We start from the raw sequence: 16,601 nt of genomic DNA on the forward strand, positions 1-16,601 counted from the left end.
ACCGGCGATCACGTCAGCCATTGTCGGCTTGGTGTGAGGCGAGGTCACTGCTACTGCGCAGTGCGAAACGGTTCCTCGACCCTGCATATATAAAGGGACCATCCGCTTCTGTGATTTTCATTTTGGCAGCAGTGCGCAACGACTTAATCGTCTTATACACTACGTTCTTTAGGCAGCCTGCTTGAAGCCTATCTGCTACGAAACTGCCGTCGGAATCAAGAGAGGATCTGTCCCATCTACCGGCGATCACGTCAGCCATCGTCGGCTTGGTGTGAGGCGAGGTCACTGCTACTGCGCAGTGCGAAACGGTTCCTCGACCCTGCATATATAAAGGCACCATCCGCTTGTGTGATTTTCATTTTGGCAGCAGTGCGCAACGACTTCACATCGTCTTATACACTACGTTCTTTAGGCAGCCTGCTTCAAGCCTATCTGCTACGAAACTGCCGTCAGAATCAAGAGAGGATCTGTCCCATCTACCGGCGATCACGTCAGCCATCGTCGGCTTGTGTGAGGCGAGGTCACTGCTACTGCGCAGTGCGAAACGGTTCTTCGACCCTGCATATATAAAGGCACCATCCGCTTGTGTGATTTTCATTTTGGCAGCAGTGCGCAACGACTTAATCGTCTTATACACTACGTTCTTTACGCAGCCTGCTTCAAGCCTAACTGCAACGAAACTGCCGTCGGAATCAAGAGAGGATCTGTCCCATCTACCGGCGATCACGTCAGCCATTGTCGGCTTGGTGTGAGGCGAGGTCACTGCTACTGCGCAGTGCGAAACGGTTCCTCGACCCTGCATATATAAAGGGACCATCCGCTTCTGTGATTTTCATTTTGGCAGCAGTGCGCAACGACTTAATCGTCTTATACACTACGTTCTTTAGGCACCCTGCTTCAAGCCTATCTGCTACGAAACTGCCGTCGGAATCAAGAGAGGATCTGTCCCATCTACCGGCGATCACGTCAGCCATCGTCGGCTTGGTGTGAGGCGAGGTCACTGCTACTGCGCAGTGCGAAACGGTTCCTCGACCCTGCATATATAAAGGCACCATCCGCTTGTGTGATTTTCATTTTGGCAGCAGTACGCAACGACTTCACATCGTCTTATACACTACGTTCTTTAGGCAGCCTGCTTCAAGAATATCTGCTACGAAACTGCCGTCGGAATCACGAGAGGATCTGTCCCATCTACCGGCGATCACGTCAGCCATCGTCGGCTTCGTGTGAGGCGAGGTCACTGCTACTGCGCAGTGCGAAACGGTTCCTTGACCCTGCATATATAAAGGGACCATCCGCTTGTGTGATTTTCATTTTGGCAGCAGTGCGCAACGACTTCACATCGTCCTATACACTACGTTCTTTAGGCAGCCTGCTTCAAGCCTATCTGCAACGAAACTGCCGTCGGAATCAAGAGAGGATCTGGCCCATCTACCGGCGATCACGGCAGCCATCGTCGGCTTGGTGTGAGGCGAAGTCACTGCTACTGCGCAGTGCGAAACGGTTCCTCGACCCTGCATATATAAAGGGACCGTCCGCTTGTGTGATTTTCATTTTGGCAGCAGTGCGCAACGACTTAATCGTCTTATACACTACGTTCTTTAGGCAGCCTGCTTCAAGCCTATCTGCTACGAAACTGCCGTCGGAATCAAGAGAGGATCTGTCCCATCTACCGGCGATCACGTCAGCCATCGTCGGCTTGGTGTGAGGCGAGGTCACTGCTACTGCGCAGTGCGAAACGGTTCCTCGACCCTGCATATATAAAGGAACCATCCGCTTGTGTGATTTTCATTTTGGCAGCAGTGCGCAACGACTTCACATCGTCTTATACACTACGTTCTTTATGCAGCCTGCTTCAAGCCTAACTGCAACGAAACTGCCGTCGGAATCAAGAGAGGATCTGTCCCATCTACCGGCGATCACGTCAGCCATTGTCGGCTTGGTGTGAGGCGAGGTCACTGCTACTGCGCAGTGCGAAACGGTTCCTCGACCCTGCATATATAAAGGGACCATCCGCTTGTGTGATTTTCATTTTGGCAGCAGTGCGCAGCGACTTCACATCGTCTTATACACTACGTTCTTTAGGCAGCCTGCTTCAAGCCTATCTGCTACGAAACTGCCGTCGGAATCAAGAGAGGATCTGTCCCATCTACCGGTGATCACGTCAGCCATCGTCGGCTTGTGTGAGGCGAGGTCACTGCTACTGCGCAGTGCGAAACGGTTCTTCGACCCTGCATATATAAAGGCACCATCCGCTTGTGTGATTTTCATTTTGGCAGCAGTGCGCAACGACTTAATCGTCTTATACACTACGTTGTTTACGCAGCCTGCTTCAAGCCTAACTGCAACGAAACTGCCGTCGGAATCAAGAGAGGATCTGTCCCATCTACCGGCGATCACGTCAGCCATTGTCGGCTTGGTGTGAGGCGAGGTCACTGCTACTGCGCAGTGCGAAACGGTTCCTCGACCCTGCATATATAAAGGGACCATCCGCTTCTGTGATTTTCATTTTGGCAGCAGTGCGCAACGACTTAATCGTCTTATACACTACGTTCTTTAGGCAGCCTGCTTGAAGCCTATCTGCTACGAAACTGCCGTCGGAATCAAGAGAGGATCTGTCCCATCTACCGGCGATCACGTCAGCCATCGTCGGCTTGGTGTGAGGCGAGGTCACTGCTACTGCGCAGTGCGAAACGGTTCCTCGACCCTGCATATATAAAGGCACCATCCGCTTGTGTGATTTTCATTTTGGCAGCAGTGCGCAACGACTTCACATCGTCTTATACACTACGTTCTTTAGGCAGCCTGCTTCAAGCCTATCTGCTACGAAACTGCCGTCAGAATCAAGAGAGGATCTATCCCATCTACCGGCGATCACGTCAGCCATCGTCGGCTTGTGTGAGGCGAGGTCACTGCTACTGCGCAGTGGGAAACGGTTCTTCGACCCTGCATATATAAAGGCACCATCCGCTTGTGTGATTTTCATTTTGGCAGCAGTGCGCAACGACTTAATCGTCTTATACACTACGTTCTTTACGCAGCCTGCTTCAAGCCTAACTGCAACGAAACTGCCGTCGGAATCAAGAGAGGATCTGTCCCATCTACCGGCGATCACGTCAGCCATTGTCGGCTTGGTGTGAGGCGAGGTCACTGCTACTGCGCAGTGCGAAACGGTTCCTCGACCCTGCATATATAAAGGGACCATCCGCTTCTGTGATTTTCATTTTGGCAGCAGTGCGCAACGACTTAATCGTCTTATACACTACGTTCTTTAGGCACCCTGCTTCAAGCCTATCTGCTACGAAACTGCCGTCGGAATCAAGAGAGGATCTGTCCCATCTACCGGCGATCACGTCAGCCATCGTCGGCTTGGTGTGAGGCGAGGTCACTGCTACTGCGCAGTGCGAAACGGTTCCTCGACCCTGCATATATAAAGGCACCATCCGCTTGTGTGATTTTCATTTTGGCAGCAGTACGCAACGACTTCACATCGTCTTATACACTACGTTCTTTAGGCAGCCTGCTTCAAGAATATCTGCTACGAAACTGCCGTCGGAATCACGAGAGGATCTGTCCCATCTACCGGCGATCACGTCAGCCATCGTCGGCTTCGTGTGAGGCGAGGTCACTGCTACTGCGCAGTGCGAAACGGTTCCTTGACCCTGCATATATAAAGGGACCATCCGCTTGTGTGATTTTCATTTTGGCAGCAGTGCGCAACGACTTCACATCGTCCTATACACTACGTTCTTTAGGCAGCCTGCTTCAAGCCTATCTGCAACGAAACTGCCGTCGGAATCAAGAGAGGATCTGGCCCATCTACCGGCGATCACGGCAGCCATCGTCGGCTTGGTGTGAGGCGAAGTCACTGCTACTGCGCAGTGCGAAACGGTTCCTCGACCCTGCATATATAAAGGGACCGTCCGCTTGTGTGATTTTCATTTTGGCAGCAGTGCGCAACGACTTAATCGTCTTATACACTACGTTCTTTAGGCAGCCTGCTTCAAGCCTATCTGCTACGAAACTGCCGTCGGAATCAAGAGAGGATCTGTCCCATCTACCGGCGATCACGTCAGCCATCGTCGGCTTGGTGTGAGGCGAGGTCACTGCTACTGCGCAGTGCGAAACGGTTCCTCGACCCTGCATATATAAAGGAACCATCCGCTTGTGTGATTTTCATTTTGGCAGCAGTGCGCAACGACTTCACATCGTCTTATACACTACGTTCTTTATGCAGCCTGCTTCAAGCCTAACTGCAACGAAACTGCCGTCGGAATCAAGAGAGGATCTGTCCCATCTACCGGCGATCACGTCAGCCATTGTCGGCTTGGTGTGAGGCGAGGTCACTGCTACTGCGCAGTGCGAAACGGTTCCTCGACCCTGCATATATAAAGGGACCATCCGCTTGTGTGATTTTCATTTTGGCAGCAGTGCGCAGCGACTTCACATCGTCTTATACACTACGTTCTTTAGGCAGCCTGCTTCAAGCCTATCTGCTACGAAACTGCCGTCGGAATCAAGAGAGGATCTGTCCCATCTACCGGTGATCACGTCAGCCATCGTCGGCTTGTGTGAGGCGAGGTCACTGCTACTGCGCAGTGCGAAACGGTTCTTCGACCCTGCATATATAAAGGCACCATCCGCTTGTGTGATTTTCATTTTGGCAGCAGTGCGCAACGACTTAATCGTCTTATACACTACGTTGTTTACGCAGCCTGCTTCAAGCCTAACTGCAACGAAACTGCCGTCGGAATCAAGAGAGGATCTGTCCCATCTACCGGCGATCACGTCAGCCATTGTCGGCTTGGTGTGAGGCGAGGTCACTGCTACTGCGCAGTGCGAAACGGTTCCTCGACCCTGCATATATAAAGGGACCATCCGCTTCTGTGATTTTCATTTTGGCAGCAGTGCGCAACGACTTAATCGTCTTATACACTACGTTCTTTAGGCAGCCTGCTTGAAGCCTATCTGCTACGAAACTGCCGTCGGAATCAAGAGAGGATCTGTCCCATCTACCGGCGATCACGTCAGCCATCGTCGGCTTGGTGTGAGGCGAGGTCACTGCTACTGCGCAGTGCGAAACGGTTCCTCGACCCTGCATATATAAAGGCACCATCCGCTTGTGTGATTTTCATTTTGGCAGCAGTGCGCAACGACTTCACATCGTCTTATACACTACGTTCTTTAGGCAGCCTGCTTCAAGCCTATCTGCTACGAAACTGCCGTCAGAATCAAGAGAGGATCTATCCCATCTACCGGCGATCACGTCAGCCATCGTCGGCTTGTGTGAGGCGAGGTCACTGCTACTGCGCAGTGGGAAACGGTTCTTCGACCCTGCATATATAAAGGCACCATCCGCTTGTGTGATTTTCATTTTGGCAGCAGTGCGCAACGACTTAATCGTCTTATACACTACGTTCTTTACGCAGCCTGCTTCAAGCCTAACTGCAACGAAACTGCCGTCGGAATCAAGAGAGGATCTGTCCCATCTACCGGCGATCACGTCAGCCATTGTCGGCTTGGTGTGAGGCGAGGTCACTGCTACTGCGCAGTGCGAAACGGTTCCTCGACCCTGCATATATAAAGGGACCATCCGCTTCTGTGATTTTCATTTTGGCAGCAGTGCGCAACGACTTAATCGTCTTATACACTACGTTCTTTAGGCACCCTGCTTCAAGCCTATCTGCTACGAAACTGCCGTCGGAATCAAGAGAGGATCTGTCCCATCTACCGGCGATCACGTCAGCCATCGTCGGCTTGGTGTGAGGCGAGGTCACTGCTACTGCGCAGTGCGAAACGGTTCCTCGACCCTGCATATATAAAGGGACCATCCGCTTGTGTGATTTTCATTTTGGCAGCAGTGCGCAACGATTTAATCGTCTTATACACCACGTTCTTTAGGCAGCCTGCTTCAAGCCTATCTGCTACGAAACTGCCGTCGGAATCAAGAGAGGATCTGTCCCATCTACCGGCGATCACGTCAGCCATCGTCGGCTTGGTGTGAGGCGAGGTCACTGCTACTGCGCAGTGCGAAACGGTTCTTCGACCCAGTATATATAAAGGCACCATCCGCTTGTGTGATTTTCATTTTGGCAGCAGTGCGCAACGACTTAATCGTCTTATACACTACGTTCTTTACGCAGCCTGCTTCAAGCCTAACTGCAACGAAACTGCCGTCGGAATCAAGAGAGGATCTGTCCCATCTACCGGCGATCACGTCAGCCATTGTCGGCTTGGTGTGAGGCGAGGTCACTGCTACTGCGCAGTGCGAAACGGTTCCTCGACCCTGCATATATAAAGGGACCATCCGCTTCTGTGATTTTCATTTTGGCAGCAGTGCGCAACGACTTAATCGTCTTATACACTACGTTCTTTAGGCAGCCTGCTTCAAGCCTATCTGCTACGAAACTGCCGTCGGAATCAAGAGAGGATCTGTCCCATCTACCGGCGATCACGTCAGCCATTGTAGGCTTGGTGTGAGGCGAGGTCACTGCTACTGCGCAGTGCGAAACGGTTCCTCGACCCTGCATATATAAAAGGACCATCCGCTTGTGTGATTTTCATTTTGGCAGCAGTGCGCAGCGACTTCACATCGTCTTATACACTACGTTCTTTAGGCAGCCTGCTTCAAGCCTATCTGCTACGAAACTGCCGTCGGAATCAAGAGAGGATCTGTCCCATCTACCGGTGATCACGTCAGCCATCGTCGGCTTGTGTGAGGCGAGGTCACTGCTACTGCGCAGTGCGAAACGGTTCTTCGACCCTGCATATATAAAGGCACCATCCGCTTGTGTGATTTTCATTTTGGCAGCAGTGCGCAACGACTTAATCGTCTTATACACTACGTTCTTTACGCAGCCTGCTTCAAGCCTAACTGCAACGAAACTGCCGTCGGAATCAAGAGAGGATCTGTCCCATCTACCGGCGATCACGTCAGCCATTGTCGGCTTGGTGTGAGGCGAGGTCACTGCTACTGCGCAGTGCGAAACGGTTCCTCGACCCTGCATATATAAAGGGACCATCCGCTTCTGTGATTTTCATTTTGGCAGCAGTGCGCAACGACTTAATCGTCTTATACACTACGTTCTTTAGGCACCCTGCTTCAAGCCTATCTGCTACGAAACTGCCGTCGGAATCAAGAGAGGATCTGTCCCATCTACCGGCGATCACGTCAGCCATCGTCGGCTTGGTGTGAGGCGAGGTCACTGCTACTGCGCAGTGCGAAACGGTTCCTCGACCCTGCATATATAAAGGCACCATCCGCTTGTGTGATTTTCATTTTGGCAGCAGTACGCAACGACTTCACATCGTCTTATACACTACGTTCTTTAGGCAGCCTGCTTCAAGAATATCTGCTACGAAACTGCCGTCGGAATCAAGAGAGGATCTGTCCCATCTACCGGCAATCACGTCAGCCATCGTCGGCTTGGTGTGAGGCGAGGTCACTGCTACTGCGCAGTGCGAAACGGTTCCTCGACCCTGCATATATAAAGGGACCATCCGCTTGTGTGATTTTCATTTTGGCAGCAGTGCGCAACGACTTCACATCGTCTTATACACTACGTTCTTTAGGCAGCCTGCTTCAAGCCTATCTGCAACGAAACTGCCGTCGAAATCAAGAGAGGATCTGGCCCATCTACCGGCGATCACGGCAGCCATCGTCGGCTTGGTGTGAGGCGAAGTCACTGCTACTGCGCAGTGCGAAACGGTTCCTCGACCCTGCATATATAAAGGGACCATCCGCTTGTGTGATTTTCATTTTGGCAGCAGTGCGCAACGATTTAATCGTCTTATACACCACGTTCTTTAGGCAGCCTGCTTCAAGCCTATCTGCTACGAAACTGCCGTCGGAATCAAGAGAGGATCTGTCCCATCTACCGGCGATCACGTCAGCCATCGTCGGCTTGGTGTGAGGCGAGGTCACTGCTACTGCGCAGTGCGAAACGGTTCTTCGACCCTGCATATATAAAGGCACCATCCGCTTGTGTGATTTTCATTTTGGCAGCAGTGCGCAACGACTTAATCGTCTTATACACTACGTTCTTTACGCAGCCTGCTTCAAGCCTAACTGCAACGAAACTGCCGTCGGAATCAAGAGAGGATCTGTCCCATCTACCGGCGATCACGTCAGCCATTGTCGGCTTGGTGTGAGGCGAGGTCACTGCTACTGCGCAGTGCGAAACGGTTCCTCGACCCTGCATATATAAAGGGACTTTCCGCTTGTGTGATTTTCATTTTGGCAGCAGTGCGCAACGACTTAATCATCTTATACACTACGTTCTTTAGGCAGCCTGCTTCAAGCCTATCTGCTACGAAACTGCCGTCGGAATCAAGAGAGGATCTGTCCCATCTACCGGCGATCACGTCAGCCATCGTCGGCTTGGTGTGAGGCGAGGTCACTGCTACTGCGCAGTGCGAAACGGTTCCTCGACCCTGCATATATAAAGGCACCATCCGCTTGTGTGATTTTCATTTTGGCAGCAGTGCGCAACGACTTCACATCGTCTTATACACTACGTTCTTTATGCAGCCTGCTTCAAGCCTAACTGCAACGAAACTGCCGTCGGAATCAAGAGAGGATCTGTCCCATCTACCGGCGATCACGTCAGCCATTGTCGGCTTGGTGTGAGGCGAGGTCACTGCTACTGCGCAGTGCGAAACGGTTCCTCGACCCTGCATATATAAAGGGACCATCCGCTTGTGTGATTTTCATTTTGGCAGCAGTGCGCAGCGACTTCACATCGTCTTATACACTACGTTCTTTAGGCAGCCTGCTTCAAGCCTATCTGCTACGAAACTGCCGTCGGAATCAAGAGAGGATCTGTCCCATCTACCGGTGATCACGTCAGCCATCGTCGGCTTGGTGTGAGGCAAAGTCACTGCTACTGCGCAGTGCGAAACGGTTCCTCGACCCTGCATATATAAAGGGACCATCCGCTTGTGTGATTTTTATTTTGGCAGCAGTGCGCAACGACTTCACATCGTCATATACACTACGTTCTTTATGCAGCCTGCTTCAAGCCTAACTGCAACGAAACTGCCGTCGGAATCAAGAGCGGATCTGTCCCATCTACCGGCGATCACGTCAGCCATCGTCGGCTTGGTGTGAGGCGAGGTCACTGCTACTGCGCAGTGCGAAACGGTTCCTCGACCCTGCATATAAAAAGGGACCATCGGCTTGTGTGATTTTCATTTTGGCAGCAGTGCGCAACGACTTCACATCGTCTTATACACTACGTTCTTTAGGCAGCCTGCTTCAAGAATATCTGCTACGAAACTGCCGTCGGAATCACGAGAGGATCTGTCCCATCTACCGGCGATCACGTCAGCCATCGTCGGCTTCGTGTGAGGCGAGGTCACTGCTACTGCGCAGTGCGAAACGGTTCCTCGATCCTGCATATATAAAGGGACCATCCGCTTGTGTGATTTTCATTTTGGCAGCAGTGCGCAACGACTTCACATCGTCTTATACACTACGTTCTTTAGGCAGCCTGCTTCAAGCCTATCTGCAACGAAACTGCCGTCGGAATCAAGAGAGGATCTGGCCCATCTACCGGCGATCACGGCAGCCATCGTCGGCTTGGTGTGAGGCGAAGTCACTGCTACTGCGCAGTGCGAAACGGTTCCTCGACCCTGCATATATAAAGGGACCATCCGCTTGTGTGATTTTCATTTTGGCAGCAGTGCGCAACGACTTAATCATCTTATACACTACGTTCTTTAGGCAGCCTGCTTCAAGCCTATCTGCTACGAAACTGCCGTCAGAATCAAGAGAGGATCTGTCCCATCTACCGGCGATCACGTCAGCCATCGTCGGCTTGTGTGAGGCGAGGTCACTGCTACTGCGCAGTGCGAAACGGTTCTTCGACCCTACATATATAAAGGCACCATCCGCTTGTGTGATTTTCATTTTGGCAGCAGTGCGCAACGACTTAATCGTCTTATACACTACGTTCTTTACGCAGCCTGCTTCAAGCCTAACTGCAACGAAACTGCCGTCGGAATCAAGAGAGGATCTGTCCCATCTACCGGCGATCACGTCAGCCATTGTCGGCTTGGTGTGAGGCGAGGTCACTGCTACTGCGCAGTGCGAAACGGTTCCTCGACCCTGCATATATAAAGGGACCATCCGCTTCTGTGATTTTCATTTTGGCAGCAGTGCGCAACGACTTAATCGTCTTATACACTACGTTCTTTAGGCAGCCTGCTTCAAGCCTATCTGCTACGAAACTGCCGTCGGAATCAAGAGAGGATCTGTCCCATCTACCGGCGATCACGTCAGCCATCGTCGCCTTGGTGTGAGGCGAGGTCACTGCTACTGCGCAGTGCGAAACGGTTCTTCGACCCTGCACATATAAAGGCACCATCCGCTTGTGTGATTTTCATTTTGGCAGCAGTGCGCAACGACTTAATCGTCTTATACACTACGTTCTTTACGCAGCCTGCTTGAAGCCTAACTGCAACGAAACTGCCGTCGGAATCAAGAGAGGATCTGTCCCATCTACCGGCGATCACGTCAGCCATTGTCGGCTTGGTGTGAGGCGAGGTCACTGCTACTGCGCAGTGCGAAACGGTTCCTCGACCCTGCATATATAAAGGGACCATCCGCTTGTGTGATTTTCATTTTGGCAGCAGTGCGCAACGACTTAATCGTCTTATACACTACGTTCTTTAGGCAGCCTGCTTCAAGCCTATCTGCTACGAAACTGCCGTCGGAATCAAGAGAGGATCTGTCCCATCTACCGGCGATCACGTCAGCCATCGTCGGCTTGGTGTGAGGCGAGGTCACTGCTACTGCGCAGTGCGAAACGGTTCCTCGACCCTGCATATATAAAGGCACCATCCGCTTGTGTGATTTTCATTTTGGCAGCAGTGCGCAACGACTTCACATCGTCTTATACACTACGTTCTTTATGCAGCCTGCTTCAAGCCTAACTGCAACGAAACTGCCGTCGGAATCAAGAGAGGATCTGTCCCATCTACCGGCGATCACGTCAGCCATCGTCGGCTTGGTGTGAGGCGAGCTCACTGCTACTGCGCAGTGCGAAACGGTTCCTCGACCCTGCATATATAAAGGGACCATCCGCTTGCGTGATTTTCATTTTGGCAGCAGTGCGCAACGACTTCACATCGTCTTATACACTACGTTCTTTAGGCAGCCTGCTTCAAGCCTAACTGCAACGAAACTGCCGTCGGAATCAAGAGAGGATCTGTCCCATCTACCGGCGATCACGTCAGCCATCGTCGGCTTGGTGTGAGGCGAGGTCACTGCTACTGCGCAGTGCGAAACGGTTCCTCCACCCTGCATATATAAAGGGACCATCGGCTTGTGTGATTTTCATTTTGGCAGCAGTGCGCGACGACTTCACATCGTCTTATACACTACGTTCTTTAGGCAGCCTGCTTCAAGAATATCTGCTACGAAACTGCCGTCGGAATCAAGAGAGGATCTGTCCCATCTACCGGCAATCACGTCAGCCATCGTCGGCTTGGTGTGAGGCGAGGTCACTGCTACTGCGCAGTGCGAAACGGTTCCTCGACCCTGCATATATAAAGGGACCATCCGCTTGTGTGATTTTCATTTTGGCAGCAGTGCGCAACCACTTCACATCGTCTTATACACTACGTTCTTTAGGCAGCCTGCTTCAAGCCTATCTGCAACGAAACTGCCGTCGGAATCAAGAGAGGATCTGGCCCATCTACCGGCGATCACGGCAGCCATCGTCGGCTTGGTGTGAGGCGAAGTCACTGCTACTGCGCAGTGCGAAACAGTTCCTCGACCCTGCATATATAAAGGGACCATCCGCTTGTGTGATTTTCATTTTGGCAGCAGTGCGCAACGATTTAATCGTCTTATACACCACGCTCTTTAGGCAGCCTGCTTCAAGGCTATCTGCTACGAAACTGCCGTCGGAATCAAGAGAGGATCTGTCCCATCTACCGGCGATCACGTCAGCCATCGTCGGCTTGGTGTGAGGCGAGGTCACTGCTACTGCGCAGTGCGAAACGGTTCTTCGACCCTGCATATATGAAGGCACCATCCGCTTGTGTGATTTTCATTTTGGCAGCAGTGCGCAACGACTTAATCGTCTTATACACTACGTTCTTTACACAGCCTGCTTCAAGCCTAACTGCAACGAAACTGCCATCGCAATCAAGAGAGGATCTGTCCCATCTACCGGCGATCACGTCAGCCATTGTCGGCTTGGTGTGAGGCGAGGTCACTGCTACTGCGCAGTGCGAAACGGTTCCTCGACCCTGCATATATAAAGGGACCATCCGCTTGCGTGATTTTCATTTTGGCAGCAGTGCGCAACGACTTCACATCGTCTTATACGCTACGTTCTTTAGGCAGCCTGCTTCAAGCCTAACTGCAACGAAACTGCCGTCGGAATCAAGAGAGGATCTGTCCCATCTACCGGCGATCACGTCAGCCATCGTCGGCTTGGTGTGAGGCGAGGTCACTGCTACTGCGCAGTGCGAAACGGTTCCTCGACCCTGCATATATAAAGGGACCATCGGCTTGTGTGATTTTCATTTTGGCAGCAGTACGCAACGACTTCACATCGTCTTATACACTACGTTCTTTAGGCAGCCTGCTTCAAGAATATCTGCTACGAAACTGCCGTCGGAATCAAGAGAGGATCTGTCCCATCTACCGGCGATCACGTCAGCCATTGTCGGCTTGGTGTGAGGCGAGGTCACTGCTACTGCGCAGTGCGAAACGGTTCCTCGACCCTGCATATATAAAGGGACCATCCGCTTCTGTGATTTTCATTTTGGCAGCAGTGCGCAACGACTTAATCGTCTTATACACTACGTTCTTTAGGCAGCCTGCTTCAAGCCTATCTGCTACGAAACTGCCGTCGGAATCAAGAGAGGATCTGTCCCATCTACCGGCGATCACGTCAGCCATCGTCGCCTTGGTGTGAGGCGAGGTCACTGCTACTGCGCAGTGCGAAACGGTTCTTCGACCCTGCACATATAAAGGCACCATCCGCTTGTGTGATTTTCATTTTGGCAGCAGTGCGCAACGACTTAATCGTCTTATACACTACGTTCTTTACGCAGCCTGCTTGAAGCCTAACTGCAACGAAACTGCCGTCGGAATCAAGAGAGGATCTGTCCCATCTACCGGCGATCACGTCAGCCATTGTCGGCTTGGTGTGAGGCGAGGTCACTGCTACTGCGCAGTGCGAAACGGTTCCTCGACCCTGCATATATAAAGGGACCATCCGCTTGTGTGATTTTCATTTTGGCAGCAGTGCGCAACGACTTAATCGTCTTATACACTACGTTCTTTAGGCAGCCTGCTTCAAGCCTATCTGCTACGAAACTGCCGTCGGAATCAAGAGAGGATCTGTCCCATCTACCGGCGATCACGTCAGCCATCGTCGGCTTGGTGTGAGGCGAGGTCACTGCTACTGCGCAGTGCGAAACGGTTCCTCGACCCTGCATATATAAAGGCACCATCCGCTTGTGTGATTTTCATTTTGGCAGCAGTGCGCAACGACTTCACATCGTCTTATACACTACGTTCTTTATGCAGCCTGCTTCAAGCCTAACTGCAACGAAACTGCCGTCGGAATCAAGAGAGGATCTGTCCCATCTACCGGCGATCACGTCAGCCATCGTCGGCTTGGTGTGAGGCGAGCTCACTGCTACTGCGCAGTGCGAAACGGTTCCTCGACCCTGCATATATAAAGGGACCATCCGCTTGCGTGATTTTCATTTTGGCAGCAGTGCGCAACGACTTCACATCGTCTTATACACTACGTTCTTTAGGCAGCCTGCTTCAAGCCTAACTGCAACGAAACTGCCGTCGGAATCAAGAGAGGATCTGTCCCATCTACCGGCGATCACGTCAGCCATCGTCGGCTTGGTGTGAGGCGAGGTCACTGCTACTGCGCAGTGCGAAACGGTTCCTCCACCCTGCATATATAAAGGGACCATCGGCTTGTGTGATTTTCATTTTGGCAGCAGTGCGCGACGACTTCACATCGTCTTATACACTACGTTCTTTAGGCAGCCTGCTTCAAGAATATCTGCTACGAAACTGCCGTCGGAATCAAGAGAGGATCTGTCCCATCTACCGGCAATCACGTCAGCCATCGTCGGCTTGGTGTGAGGCGAGGTCACTGCTACTGCGCAGTGCGAAACGGTTCCTCGACCCTGCATATATAAAGGGACCATCCGCTTGTGTGATTTTCATTTTGGCAGCAGTGCGCAACCACTTCACATCGTCTTATACACTACGTTCTTTAGGCAGCCTGCTTCAAGCCTATCTGCAACGAAACTGCCGTCGGAATCAAGAGAGGATCTGGCCCATCTACCGGCGATCACGGCAGCCATCGTCGGCTTGGTGTGAGGCGAAGTCACTGCTACTGCGCAGTGCGAAACAGTTCCTCGACCCTGCATATATAAAGGGACCATCCGCTTGTGTGATTTTCATTTTGGCAGCAGTGCGCAACGATTTAATCGTCTTATACACCACGCTCTTTAGGCAGCCTGCTTCAAGGCTATCTGCTACGAAACTGCCGTCGGAATCAAGAGAGGATCTGTCCCATCTACCGGCGATCACGTCAGCCATCGTCGGCTTGGTGTGAGGCGAGGTCACTGCTACTGCGCAGTGCGAAACGGTTCTTCGACCCTGCATATATGAAGGCACCATCCGCTTGTGTGATTTTCATTTTGGCAGCAGTGCGCAACGACTTAATCGTCTTATACACTACGTTCTTTACACAGCCTGCTTCAAGCCTAACTGCAACGAAACTGCCATCGCAATCAAGAGAGGATCTGTCCCATCTACCGGCGATCACGTCAGCCATTGTCGGCTTGGTGTGAGGCGAGGTCACTGCTACTGCGCAGTGCGAAACGGTTCCTCGACCCTGCATATATAAAGGGACCATCCGCTTGCGTGATTTTCATTTTGGCAGCAGTGCGCAACGACTTCACATCGTCTTATACGCTACGTTCTTTAGGCAGCCTGCTTCAAGCCTAACTGCAACGAAACTGCCGTCGGAATCAAGAGAGGATCTGTCCCATCTACCGGCGATCACGTCAGCCATCGTCGGCTTGGTGTGAGGCGAGGTCACTGCTACTGCGCAGTGCGAAACGGTTCCTCGACCCTGCATATATAAAGGGACCATCGGCTTGTGTGATTTTCATTTTGGCAGCAGTACGCAACGACTTCACATCGTCTTATACACTACGTTCTTTAGGCAGCCTGCTTCAAGAATATCTGCTACGAAACTGCCGTCGGAATCAAGAGAGGATCTGTCCCATCTACCGGCAATCACGTCAGCCATCGTCGGCTTGGTGTGAGGCGAGGTCACTGCTACTGCGCAGTGCGAAACGGTTCCTCGACCTTGCATATATAAAGGGACCATCCGCTTGTGTGATTTTCATTTTGGCAGCAGTGCGCAACGACTTCACATCGTCTTATACACTACGTTCTTTAGGCAGCCTGCTTCAAGCCTATCTGCAACGAAACTGCCGTCGGAATCAAGAGAGGATCTGGCCCATCTACCGGCGATCACGGCAGCCATCGTCGGCTTGGTGTGAGGCGAAGTCACTGCTACTGCGCAGTGCGAAACGGTTCCTCGACCCTGCATATATAAAGGGACCATCCGCTTGTGTGATTTTCATTTTGGCAGCAGTGCGCAACGATTTAATCGTCTTATACACCACGTTCTTTAGGCAGCCTGCTTCAAGCCTATCTGCTACGAAACTGCCGTCGGAATCAAGAGAGGATCTGTCCCATCTACCGGCGATCACGTCAGCCATCGTCGGCGTGGTGTGAGGCGAGGTCACGCTACTGCGCAGTGCGAAACGGTTCTTCGACCCTGCATATATAAAGGCACCATCCGCTTGTGTGATTTTCATTTTGGCAGCAGTGCGCAACGACTTAATCGTCTTATACACTACGTTCTTTACGCAGCCTGCTTCAAGCCTAACTGCAACGAAACTGCCGTCGGAATCAAGAGAGGATCTGGCCCATCTACCGGCGATCACGTCAGCCACCGTCGGCTTGGTGTGAGGCGAAGTCACTGCTACTGCGCAGTGCGAAACAGTTCCTCGACCCTGCATATATAAAGGGACCACCCGCTTGTGTGATTTTCATTTTGGCAGCAGTGCGCAACGATTTAATCGTCTTATACACCACGTTCTTTAGGCAGCCTGCTTCAAGGCTATCTGCTACGAAACTGCCGTCGGAATCAAGAGAGGATCTGTCCTATCTCCTGGCGATCACGTCAGCCATCGTCGGCTTGGTGTGAGGCGAGGTCACTGCTACTGCGCAGTGCGAAACGGTTCTTCGACCCTGCATATATAAAGGCACCATCCGCTTGTGTGATTTTCATTTTGGCAGCAGTGCGCAACGACTTAATCGTCTTATACACTACGTTCTTTACACAGCCTGCTTCAAGCCTAACTGCAACGAAACTGCCGTCGGAATCAAGAGAGGATCTGTCCCATCTACCGGCGATCACGTCAGCCATTGTCGGCTTGGTGTGAGGCGAGGTCACTGCTACTGCGCAGTGCGAAACGGTTCCTCGACCCTGCATATATAAAGGGACCATCCGCTTGTGTGATTTTCATTT

This window comes from Dermacentor andersoni, chromosome 1 (assembly GCF_023375885.2).
Source record: "Dermacentor andersoni chromosome 1, qqDerAnde1_hic_scaffold, whole genome shotgun sequence".
NCBI classification, from domain to species: domain Eukaryota; kingdom Metazoa; phylum Arthropoda; class Arachnida; order Ixodida; family Ixodidae; genus Dermacentor; species Dermacentor andersoni.